General features: G+C 37.1%; 1 non-coding gene across 1 annotated transcript; it reads right to left on the reverse strand.

The window, feature by feature from the left end:
• Positions 1-668: 668 nt before the first annotated feature.
• LOC120095720 (small nucleolar RNA SNORA71) lies at positions 669-801 on the reverse strand. The gene has a single exon (XR_005491516.1). It is a non-coding gene; the product is annotated as a small nucleolar RNA SNORA71 (small nucleolar RNA).
• Positions 802-13,284: the final 12,483 nt, after the last annotated feature.

Here is a 13,284-nt window from a genome sequence, read left to right on the forward strand (position 1 = left end):
TTCTGCAGATAAATTTCTTCTCATGATTCATCTATCCATGCATATATGCATGAATCCATCTTTATATTGTCTAAGTATGCATTTCCTTGCTACTTCCCTTTTTATTAATCCATAAGGTTTACTGCACAGTTCTTGAGGAAGCAGCAAAAATTAACAACAAATTCAATACAAAATCTCTTTTCACTACAGTTATTCCTGGCACTAGCAGATGGCCATGGGCATTGGACAAGAGGTGCTAGTATTTTGTATGCTAGAGTCTCTCATAACTCAAGCAATTACCAGAGTAAAAGGCTGATTCTTGGTGATCTAAGTAGGCTACATCTCCACTTTGCACGGTAGACTTTTTGCCTACTTCCTTGCCCTCTAGTGTTCATAAACACCTAAGAGGCACGAAGGGTAGTCAGGTAGCCTTTTCCTACCACAAAGGTTTCTTGAGACTTTTCTTCTATAGCAGCCATGGACGACAGGAAAGGCTGTTCCACAGGAGGTTACGACTGGGACTTCTGAGATAACTGCACAGCTAAGTCATAAAGACCAATTTCTCAAGGCAGAGCCCTGCTCCATTCTCCCTCTCATAAGCCTCAAAGGTCTCTGCCTATTGCTGCTAGATGGCACACAGTGAGCCTTACGTCAGTACCCATCATGTGAAGAGACCATGGGAGAGAAGATATATATAAAATACCTGGGTTTGGCAAGGACAGGGGCGACCTTCCAGACATGACGGAAAGCTCATGGCATCCTCTCCCTGCAGTATCAATGACCAGGGCACCTGAAAGCCCATGAACACTTCCAGAAACAGAAAGAAATTAAGAAACTAATTCTTAGTGTTCTGTATATCTAGAAAGCCAAGGTATTATGCAGTATTGGGAAATGGTCCTCCTATCTAATGCAGATTTCAAATTGATAGATTATATAATGATTTCTCACTGTGCCTTGTAAACATTGGACTTCAGAGATCCATGTCTCATCTCAGTTGTCCTTGTGTGCATGTGGCATTTGCTTAGAGTCTGCTAATATCAGTTATTAGGTTAATTATTAAAGTCTTTTTCAGGAACTATATCGTAGTCTCTACTCATAAGACAAATCTGAGTCTAGGAAAATTATTGCATATTTTTTATCTCTTTCCTTATAAGACACAGACGTAATAGGCTGTTCTGTTGTATCAATTATGCTGCCCTATGCTTCACACACACTCATTAAATGTGAGAGAACTGTGACAAAATAATGAGAAAATTGTATTTTAGCTATTTCCTAATATTATCATATATGAATTACAATATCAGTTTCACATACCTTGATATGGCTTCCCTTTTTACAATTCTTTCATAACAGTTTTTACCCAGAACATAAAGTTTGTCAGTAAGTCTAAAAGGAAATGTATTAAACTAAAGTGAGTAGAAATATTCTGGACCTAAAATATACAAATTGATTTTTAAACGGGTTGCATCAAATTGTTTCAAGTAAGCAGCTGTGTCATTTTCAATGTAGTGAATGCTCTCCATTTTTACCTTAAGCAAAAATGCTATGGGTATAATTTTTGTGTGTCCCCCTCATAGTTACTCTGCCAAGAGAGCTTTATGTGGAAGCTTTGATAGGCTGGGTGAGACAGACAGTAGTGAGGTTGCTGTGTATAGTGTCAATCTAAGGGATTTGTCTAACTCTGGTGGGATCCTGTCAGTTCCCCTAGGAGTAGATGTTGTAAAGGAATGAGCTCGGCTCCTGGGTTCTTGAATTTATTCCCTAACACGATCTCATTGGCACACGGTCCCGGCTTCTTCATACATTTCAGGCTAATTAGCTATGGCTGACTAATTTTGAAATATTAACCACCAAAACTGCACACTTCATAATATGCTTTTTTTATTATAAAGAATTGGGATTGCGCCTGAGACACCGCCAGAACCTGAAGGAACTGACCAGATAAACAGTTCTCTGCACCCAAATCCCGTGGGAGGGAGAGCTAAACCTTCAGAGAGGCAGACAAGCCTGGGAAACCAGAAGAGACTGCTCTCTGCACACATATCTCGGACGCCAGAGGAAAAAGCCAATGACCATCTGGAACCCTGGTGCACTGAAGCTCCCGGAAGGGGCGGCACAGGTCTTCCTGGTTGCTGCCGCTGCAGAGAGCCCCTGGGCAGCACCCCAGGAGCGAACTTGAGCCTCGGGACCACAGGTAAGACCAAATTTTCTACTGCAAGAAAGCTGCCTGGTGAACTAAAGACACAGGCCCACAGGAACAGCTGAAGACCTGTAGAGAGGAAAAACTACACGCCCGAAAGCAGAACACTCTGTCCCCATAACTGACTGAAAGAGAGGAAAACAGGTCTACAGCACTCCTGACACACAGGCTTATAGGACAGTCTGGCCACTGTCAGAAATAGCAGAACAAAGGAACACTAGAGATAATCTGATGGCGAGAGGCAAGCGCAGGAACCCAAGCAACAGAAACCAAGACTACATGCCATCATCGGAGCCCAATTCTCCCACCAAAACAAACATGGAATACCCAAACACACCAGAAAAGCAAGATCTAGTTTCAAAATCATATTTGATCATGATGCTGGAGGACTTCAAGAAAGACATGAAGAACTCCCTTAGAGAACAAGTAGAAGCCTACAGAGAGGAATTGCAAAAATCCCTGAAAGAATTCCAGGAAATCATAAATAAACAAGTAGAAGCCCATAGAGAGGAGTCACAAAAATCCCTGAAAGAATTCCAGGAAAACACAATCAAACAGTTGAAGGAATTAAAAATGGAAATAGAAGCAATCAAGAAAGAACACAGGGAAACAACCCTGGATATAGAAAACCAAAAGAAGAGACAAGGAGCTGTAGATACAAGCTTCACCCACAGAATACAAGAGATGGAAGAGAGAATCTCAGGAGCAGAAGATTCCATAGAAATCATTGACTCAACTGTGAAAGATAATGTAAAGCAGAAAAAGCTACTGGTCCAAAACATACAGGAAATCCAGGACTCAATGAGAAGATCAAACCTAAGGATAATAGGTATAGAAGAGAGTGATGACTCCCAGCTCAAAGGACCAGTAAATATCTTCAACAAAATCATAGAAGAAAACTTCCCTAACCTAAAAAAAGAGATACCCTTAGGCATACAAGAAGCCTAGAGAACTCCAAACAGATTGGACCAGAAAATAAACACCTCCCGTCACATAATGGACAAAACACCAAATGCACAAAATAAAGAAAGAATATTAAAAGCAGTAAGGGAAAAAGGTCAAGTAACATATAAAGGCAGACCTATCAGAATCACACCAGATTTTTCGCCAGAAACTATGAAGGCCAGAAGATCCTGGACTGATGTCATACAGACCCTAAGAGAACACAAATGCCAGCCCAGGTTACTTTATCCTGCAAAACTCTCAATTAACATAGATGGAGAAACCAAGATATTCCATGACAAAACCAAATTTACACAATATCTTTCTACAAATCCAGCACTACAAAGGATAATAAATGGTGAAGCCCAACATAAGGAGGCAAGCTATACCCTAGAAGAAGCAAGAAACTAATTGTCTTGTCAACAAAACAAAGAGAAGAAAAGCACAAAAACATAACCTCACATCCAAATATGAATATAAAGGGAAACAATAATCACTATTCCTTAATATCTCTCAACATCAATGGCCTCAACTCCCCAATAAAAAGACATGGATTAAGAAACTGGATACGCAACGAGGACCCTGCATTCTTCTGCCTACAGGAAACACACCTCAGAGACAAAGACAGACACTACCTCAGAGTGAAAGGCTGGAAAACAACTTTCTAAGCAAATGGTCGGAAGAAGCAAGCTGGAGTAGCCATTCTAATATCAAATAAAATCAATTTCCAACTAAAAGTCATCAAAAAAGATAAGGAAGGACACTTCATATTCATCAAAGGAAAAATCCACCAAGATGAACTCGCAATCCTAAATATCTATGCCCCAAATACAAGGGCACCAACATACATAAAAGAAACCTTACTAAAGCTCAAAACACACATTGTACCTCACACAATAATAGTAGGAGATTTCAACACCCCACTCTCATCAATGGACAGATCATGGAAACAGAAATTAAACAGAGACGTAGACAGACTAAGAGAAGTCATGAGTCAAATGGACTTAACAGATATTTATAGAACATTCTACCCTAAAGCAAAATGATATACCTTCTTCTCAGCTCCTCATGGTACTTTCTCCAAAATTGACCATATAATTGGTCAAAAAAGGGGCCTCAACAGGTACAGAAAGATAGAAATAATCCTATACGTGCTATCGGACCACCACGGCCTAAAACTGTTCTTCAATAACAATAAGGGAAGAATGCCCACATATACGTGGAAATTGAACAATGCTCTACTCAATGATAACCTGGTCAAGGAAGAAATAAAGAAAGAAATTAAAAACTTTTTAGAATTTAATGAAAATGAAGGTACAACATACCCAAACTTATGAGACGCAATGAAAGCAGTGCTAAGAGGAAAACTCATAGCGCTGAGTGCCTGCAGAAAGAAACAGGAAAGAGCATAATTCAGCAGCTTGACAGCACACCTAAAAGCTCTAGAACAAAAAGAAGCAAATACACCTAGGAGGAGTAGAAGGCAGGAAATAATCAAACTCAGAGCTGAAATCAACCAAGTAGAAACAAAAAGGACCATAGAAAGAATCAACAGAACCAAAAGTTGGTTCTTTGAGAAAATCAACAAGATAGATAAACCCTTAGCCAGACTAATGAGAGGACACAGAGAGTGTGTCCAAATTAACAAAATCAGAAATGAAAAGGGAGACATAACTACAGATTCAGAGGAAATTCAAAAAATCATCAGATCTTATTATAAAAGCCTATATTCAACAAAACTTGAAAATCTGCAGGAAATGGACAATTTCCTAGTCAGATACCAGGTACCGAAGTTAAATCAGGAACAGATAAACCAGTTAAACAACCCCATAACTCCTAAGGAAATAGAAGCAGTCATTAAAGGTCTCCCAACCAAAAAGAGCCCAGGTCCAGACGGGTTTAGTGCAGAATTCTATCAAACCTTCATAGCAGACCTCATACCAATATTATCCAAAGTATTCCACAAAATTGAAACAGATGGAGCACTACCGAATACCTTCTATGAGGGCACAATTATTCTTATACCTAAACCACATAAAGACCCAACAAAGAAAGAGAACTTCAGACCAATTTCCCTTATGAATATCGACGCAAAAATACTCAATAAAATTCTGGCAAACCGAATTCAAGAGCACATCAAAACAATCATCCACCATGATCAAGTAGGCTTCATCCCAGGCATGCAGGGATGGTTTAATATACGGAAAACCATCGACGTGATCCATTATATAAACAAACCGAAAGAACAAAACCACATGATCATTACATTAGATGCTGAGAAAGCATTTGACAAAATTCAACACCCCTTATGATAAAAGTCCTGGAAAGAATAGGAATTCAAGGCCCATACCTAAACATAGTAAAAGCCATATACAGCAAACCAGTTGCTAACATTAAACTAAATGGAGAGAAACTTGAAGCAATCCCACTAAAATCAGGGACTAGACAAGGCTGCCCACTCTCTCCCTACTTATTCAATATAGTTCTTGAAGTTCTAGCCAGAGCAATCAGACAAGTAAAGGAGGTCAAGTGGATACAGATCGGAAAAGAAGAAGTCAAAATATCACTATTTGCAGATGATATGATAGTATATTTAAGTGATCCCAAAAGTTCCACCAGAGAACTACTAAAGCTGATAAACAACTTCAGCAAAGTGGCTGGGTATAAAATTAACTCAAATAAATCAGTAGCCTTCCTCTACACAAAAGAGAAACAAGCCAAGAAAGAAATTAGGGAAACGACACCATTCTCTAAATCAGTCTCGTGGTTCCTCAGAAAATTAAACATAGTACTACCTGAGGACCCAGCTATACTACTCCTGGGCATATACCAAAAGATGCTCCAGCATACAACATACAACAGGTGCTCCACTATGTTTAGCAGCCTTATTTATAATATCCAGAAGCTGGAAAGACCCCAGATGTCCTTCAACAGAGAATGGATACAGAAAATGTGGTACATCTATACAATGAAATACTACTCAGTTATTAAAAACAATAACTTTGTGAAATTCTTAGATACATGGATGGAACTGGAAAATACCATCCTGAGTGAGGTGACCAAATCACAAAAGAACACACATGGTATACACTCACTGATAAGTGGCTATTATCCCAAACAACTCGGATAACCCAAGATACCATTCACAAACCACATGAAGCTCAAGAAGAAAGAAGACCAAAATGTGAATACTTCAGGACTTCTTAGAAGGTGGAACAAAAATACCCACAGAAGGAAATACGGAGTCAAAATGTGGAGCAGAGACTGAAGGAAAGGGACATTTTTCCTAAGGACCTAATACATAAATCCCAATTTCTAACATGATAAAGCAATGACTCAGTCCCTATAAGATTCATTTGGGTATTGTAGATAGAGCATGAATCCTAAGAATTGGTAATTTGTGTCTTGATTTTACTGTTTTGTAGTGCCATGAGACCAGACAAAATTTTTAGTCACCATAAAATCCGTTAGTATCATCTCTAAAATGGAAGACTATAGTAACATCTCCAGAGTGGGTGAGAAATTCTCAAAATCCAAATAGTGATCCAATAAATATCAGACACATGGTCAGCGATTTCTATTAGATTTCCTAAGTTGGAAAGAAAAATTTGAGTAGAAGTTTCTATTTTTAATATCTGTATCTGTAGCCCTCAGCAGAGTAAAAGCAACACAAACTGTAAAAGTGTTACTGGATTCTAATTGTTACCATGGTTACTATTGAAATAACCTGATATATATATATATATGGTATTTTAAAATGACATTGTTAACATAGTTATATGATGTGTATTTTCTGAATGGGACATTTGTCTCTAAAGAACATAGAAAGTTCTTTAGAAATTAATGTGGCTAAAGTCTTCCATGCACATTTATGGAACATAACACGTTAGTTAAGTTAACTTAAAATGATATATTTGAGGTAGAGAGGCACGCATTTCTTGAACAACATGAGTTAATTGCAGGTGTTTTCTGAATTGAATGTCATAGGGGAAAAGAAAAATGAGCATAAGAGAAGAATATAAATTAAATACTTCTGTGGTTTCATGTAGAGATAAGACAAACAAATTTAAACACCCCCTACAGTTTTGTTTGCTGGGATAATTTTATTTATATTTGATGGTGCCAGTGAAGTTCTTGGTGTACAAACTACAAAATTCAAAGGAGACAATAATAAGCTACAATGCTTACTATCATAAAACTATCAGAGAGGGATTGATAAAAGCATGTTGAATTCCTAGTCAAATGGTGTCCTTCCCATTCACATCTAACAATCTAACCATCTGATTTCTCTGAGAAAAGTTGGTGAAGTTTTGTAATTCATGTACCTGGTGTGGAGGTTTGTGTGATAATTGCCTTAGCCATTGTTGTCCTAGTTGGGAAACAGATTTGAACAGACCCACATGCAAAGGTTCCTATAGAGCCTCAAATAAGATATTCAGGCAATTACGAGAAATCATTGTAAGCCCTTGACGCTCAGCATGTTACTGACTGCTGCTATTATCATGTACTTGTATTTCTTAGCTTCAGTTTTCAAGGATGCTATTTCTATAGAGGTACAAGTGTTTCCCACAACCTGACATATTAAGAAGGCTGGCAGCCAATTACTACATTACTGTGAAACGTGATCAATTGTTTAAAGATGCTGTATTTGGTGATTGCCCAGAAACTGGATTTTAGAAGGAATGTGTGCAATTCTGAAACATATTAGGTCAAGAGAGAGAGTTGAGTCTGCAATAAAGGATGGAACAGACGGAGTTTCCTAAACTATCAGCCCAAAGGAATTGAAGTTTGAAACTATGAAGACCTTTGAGATAGAAAAGGATATGGTTTACCCTCATTCCAATCCTTTTTTGGTTCAGTAATGGTAAATGCACATTTTAATATTGAAAATATATAGCATGTTAGGAATATCATTTAGAGCTGTGACCACATCATTTTTCAAGAAGACATTTAAGGACTGGGAAGGTTTTATGTGTGCAAATATGGTTTTCTTATGAAAGAAGCTCACACTTCTTTATAACTTATTGAATTTTACACAATGATGTTGGAAGGTTCATATTTCTTTTATATATACTAATAAAATGTATTGTCTTCCTTTAATCATCCTGAAAGAAGCAAAATTATTCCAAAACATACACACTTGTCTTCCTCCCCTTGCCTTTAAGACCACTGAAAATAATGAACACAGATTGAAGTTCAATCAGCAATCTCATGATGAGGAAAGAAAAAATGTATGCTTTGTGCCAGCTAGAGGAAATTATTCAGGAAGAAATTTCACATAGATTTATCAACTTTTTAAAACATTTTGTAGGAAAGGTTGAAGTTGAGGCAGTGATGAGTCAGTGATGGGCTAGATCAAAGCTTTGATTAGGAATGCTTAGCTGTGTATATCTCTTGCCTTATTTTCATATCGACCTTAATTTCAGGACCTGGAAAATGATGGCAATCATTAAAGTATGTAATATATACATACATATATATATGTATATATATCAGTATATTTGTGTATATATATATCAGTAGACACACACATATGTGTGGCTGTGTTTGTTTTTGTTTGTGTGTGGGGAGGGGCTATAGTCAATAATTGGACTGGACAGTCAGGAATTTGGAAAATATCTCCTGGGAAAGTAGATAAAAAAGACTTTGTTGAAAGAGACTTCCCCTAATGAGGAAAAGATATGAAGATAGCTATGTCCATGTAAATATTAAAACATGCTACCAGCTGGGCAGGAGGAAAGTTATATTCCATCATGATATCAAGCAAATATAATGATCCATTCCATGAAATGTAGTCAGCAGCTTTCCCAAGCATCCCTGTTATTGCTCAATGACCATAAACAAAGTTCCCAATGTGTCAGAAGTGGCATTTATGCATGACCTCAATATCCACTCAGAAAGGCTGATGATGCTATGGCTGGTATTGACTATCACACCTGGCAGCAGGTGTCATTATCATTGAACGTACAACATTGTACAATTCCTCAGGGTAACCAGCCATTGACCTGTTGTCACATTGACTATATTGGATGACTACCACTGGGTCAAGGGCAGTGCTTAGTCTATAATGAAATTCATACTTAATTCTGGGTATGAAATTGGCTTTAATGAATAAAAAGCGAGAGCTACCATCATATTATCCATGGTCATTGTGTCTCATATAGCCTTACTTCTGTCAATGAATCTCACTTTCAGCCCCCAACGCTCTTCAGTGTTCCTGTTCTAATGGAATTCACTAATCTGACTCTTTTCCACCATGATGAAGCACCAAGTTCATAGAAATCCTTGTGATCTACTCGATGAAATTAAAGTTTTGATTAGGTCACAATTGCTATGAAAGCCTGCTGTGGGTTTTTTCAGTGCCACAGAGCCTCATTTGGTTCTTGCTAGACTTAATTCAGAGGCTCTAACAGTCATGGTCTTAAACATGTGTTTTTCAAGATTCTTTACTCATGCCCAAGCAAATGAAGGAATCAGGATCAGTAGTAGGCACATATTGAACTAACAAGTGTTTTAAAAATATATATTATGTTTACATTATGACTATTGAAAAACAAATGCTTATTTAAAAACTATTCTTTCTACTGGTTCAAGAACTGTATATTTTGGTGGTATGGGATAGTTTTATTAGGCAAATTTAGAAACTTGTTACCAGTTCATTTGAAAATTAACTTCATTATAAGAAAATATGATTGAGTATCAAGTATCATCTCACCAATGTGATTATGTTAAATAAATCTCCTTTCTCTGATTTTTTATTATATTTTGTCTCTTTATTTGGTCAACTGAGGACAGGTGACTAAGCTTAGATGTGGATGGGAGATCGAGAGTCCCTCTTTAGGATTTTAGTGTCCTTAATAAAAGAATTTAGGAAATGACTCGAATGGGAGCTGAGAGACGATTTGATTAGTCTATAAATAAAAGTCCTCATGGTGGGGTTGGGGATTTAGCTCAGTGGTAGAGCACTTGCCTAGCAAGCGCAAGGCCCTGGATTCGGTTCTCAGCTCCGAAAAAAAAAAAAAAGAAAAAAAAAAGTCCTCATGGCAGGCAAGCTGGAAACTTCAGTAGCTCTTGGTAGGAGAGGAAGAAAGAAGGAAAACAAACATTCCAGTTGAAAAAGCATGGGAGTCAGACAGGCAGCCACACGCCAGAGATGGAGTCTTTAGACAAAGAGCAAGGAAGCATAAAGAGGGGAAAATGCAAGGTGTTCAAATGAATATTCACAAAGAAATATTAAAAAGGGGGGGTGGTATGATTCTGAAAAGCAAGCTGACAAGTGGAGCTGTGTGCCTCCATTCTCTAAGGTACTGTATTACTGACTGATTAGTGATTCTGGGAAGGAAAAGTAGTCTTAGTAATGACTACATATTTGCCTATGTCCTTGTTGTGGCTTGAGGTAAGCCAGCATTCCTAGTGCTGGTCTCTTTGTTAGGTGATTAATCCTTTCTAAATGGACTGAAAAGTCTCCACCCAGGCAAGAGTCTGTATCCTCTTCCCTAGTAGTGGGGCTTTATTGTTCCTATCAGTATAGATTGTTAGGGGAGCCAGAGCCTAAGTTCTGAACTTAATGGCCCTGATAAAATTAATAGAGAACCTGTGTTTAGTGTGTTTATTCTGTAAAATATTGAGAATAAAAACCTCAGTAAAGATAACAGGATTTTATGCTATACATTTTGGTCATGTTTTTTCCTTCACCAGTCCACCTCTAAAAATAGAAAATCTACTCTGTTCTTCAGCCAAATTCCCAATACCTCTTATGTAATGAATTAAGTTGTTTGGGGAAAAAGAAAGGGCTAATGGGACAGATTAGGTCAGCTTTCAGATAGAGAAGAGATTACTAATTTATCATGAAGTATTTCCGTTCCTATGACCCTTACAAATTGAGTCATGCTATTAAAATTAAAAAGCATCTCATAAGCTTAGTAATAAAAAACAACACACACACACACACACACACACACACACACACACACACACACACACACACACACGAGGACAGACATTTTTCCCAAACCAGGAAGTTGTTTACAAGTGTTTCTTAACCCACAAATTGCTTTCACCTAATTAATGAGTTTATGTTGGCTAAGCAGTCTGATGATGAAAGGAATTCTGTAAGTGTTAGAAATGGGATCAATTCTGCTTTTTCTCTTTATCATATTTTTAAAATGTGTTTAATTGAAATTCATTTATGTCACTCCCCCTTCTTGTTTTTCTCTATGTCCAGCATTTTCCAGCTAAACCTTTTTGGATTTACCCCATAATCCTCCTACCCTAAGTCAATCTGTCTGTCTCTCTGTCTTTCTCTGTCTCTGTCTCTGTCTGACTCTCTCTCTCTCTCTCTCTCTCTCTCTCTCTCTCTCTCTCTCTCTCTCTTGCTGTCTGTGTGTGCCTGTGTGTGTGTGTGTGTGTGTGTGTGTGTGAGAGAGAGAGAGAGAGAGAGAGAGAGAGAGAGAGAGAGAGAGAGAGAGAGAGGCAGGCAAAAATATACGAATAGAACTTGATGAGTCCATTTTTATTGTTTGCTTGGATATGGTTCCAAGGCTGATCATTAATTATTTTCTCAAAGACCCAGAGCTCGGCAGCTGACTGCAGTGTTCTGGATGAGGACACATAAGTACATTCTCCTTCAAATTTCTTCAGGGAAGAAACTCCTGGAAGATTGCATGTTAATATCTGGTCTTGTGGAGAGTTTGTGAATCAAACCACATCTTCCTTTATATTTTACTAATCAGAAAAATCCTTGTGAAAATAGGAAAGGGTGCTCTGTTAATGGTAACTAATTAATAAAATCACTTAACTTTGTCCTTATTATCTCATTCTCCCCTTTGCATATGAAGAGCCCTGGACACTTTGCACCAGGATTGTTTGTGAAGAATCTCCAGTCATCCACTGAACCATTCAATCAACAGCACAGTAGCTGGTCTTCATGTGTCACTGAAGTTTTCACTGTGACAGACATAACTAGGCAAATGCCTATGTATACATTTGGATGTAGAGCATTACCACCTTCACTGTTGCTTTTCTTAGGTATCCTTTTCAAAACAAAATGATTGATTATTCCAAATACAGAATGTAGCTACTTTCCCATTAAACAATACAAGTGTCTAAGTGTCTAAACATATTTATAATACAAATGTGATTGCAATTATGAAATGATTTAGTAACATTTGTTAAATCCAGGCAAGTTATCTTAGAGGAGATAACATTTTGATCTTTTTGTTGAAGTAAAATAACTCCTTGTTTTTATAAGGTAGTCTGTATTTTAAGTCCAACACAGTATATTCATGTAAATATAAACATTCTTAGCATAGTTAAAAAGTATTTATTTTAATTTAATTTTCAATTCTCCCAATGAGACATCAGTATTTTTGAAGTAACCAAATAATATGTATTATTTTTACAATGTAAAAACCAATAATTGATTATGCATATTTTTAATCAATAGCAGCAAATGAAACCGATAAGAAAGAAATAACTAGTCACATTTTTTTAATCTTTTAAGATTTGTTTGAAATTATTTTAAAAAGGAGATGGCATATATTGTCTAAAACAAATGAGCATTACTCAAATAAAATGTGCTTCCAAGGTTACAAACACCCTGTGATTTATTTTTCATGCCTTGGATTTGGGAAGAGAGTTACAGCATTCTTAAAGAATAAATTGAAGGGACCACATAAAAGCTTTAGTTGATGTTCTATAATTCAGAGGAATGGTTCACCCAATAACAGCCAAATCCCTTAGAAATGATCTTTGTAATTTTGGAAAAAAACGTAATACTGAATATACTGACATGTTTAATTTAGATCTATCAAGAGAAAGCCCACATGATTCAGAATAAAGCTGAGAATGTCCAAAGTTATAAATACTTTGGTGTTAAACAATGTTAGAGGATAGGCTGAGAAGATCCAAAGTTTATTTTCTTTTTCCACATTTGGTAAAACACTTAAGAGAAACAATCTTTGCTGGCACACAGATGCTACTTTTCTGTGCTTTGCAGTCATTTTTTCTATGATAAAAGAAGAAGTGTGTGTGTGTGTGTGTGTGTGCCTTTTTGTGTTTGTGTGTGATTGTAAGCCTTTTTAAGTGGCCACACTTACTACTGGTTGTAAAGATCATTACATTTGGGAGGTAAATGATAGGTTTTTATCTGTGTAATTGTAACT

Source organism: Rattus norvegicus, chromosome 11 (assembly GCF_036323735.1).
Source record: "Rattus norvegicus strain BN/NHsdMcwi chromosome 11, GRCr8, whole genome shotgun sequence".
NCBI lineage: Eukaryota > Metazoa > Chordata > Mammalia > Rodentia > Muridae > Rattus > Rattus norvegicus.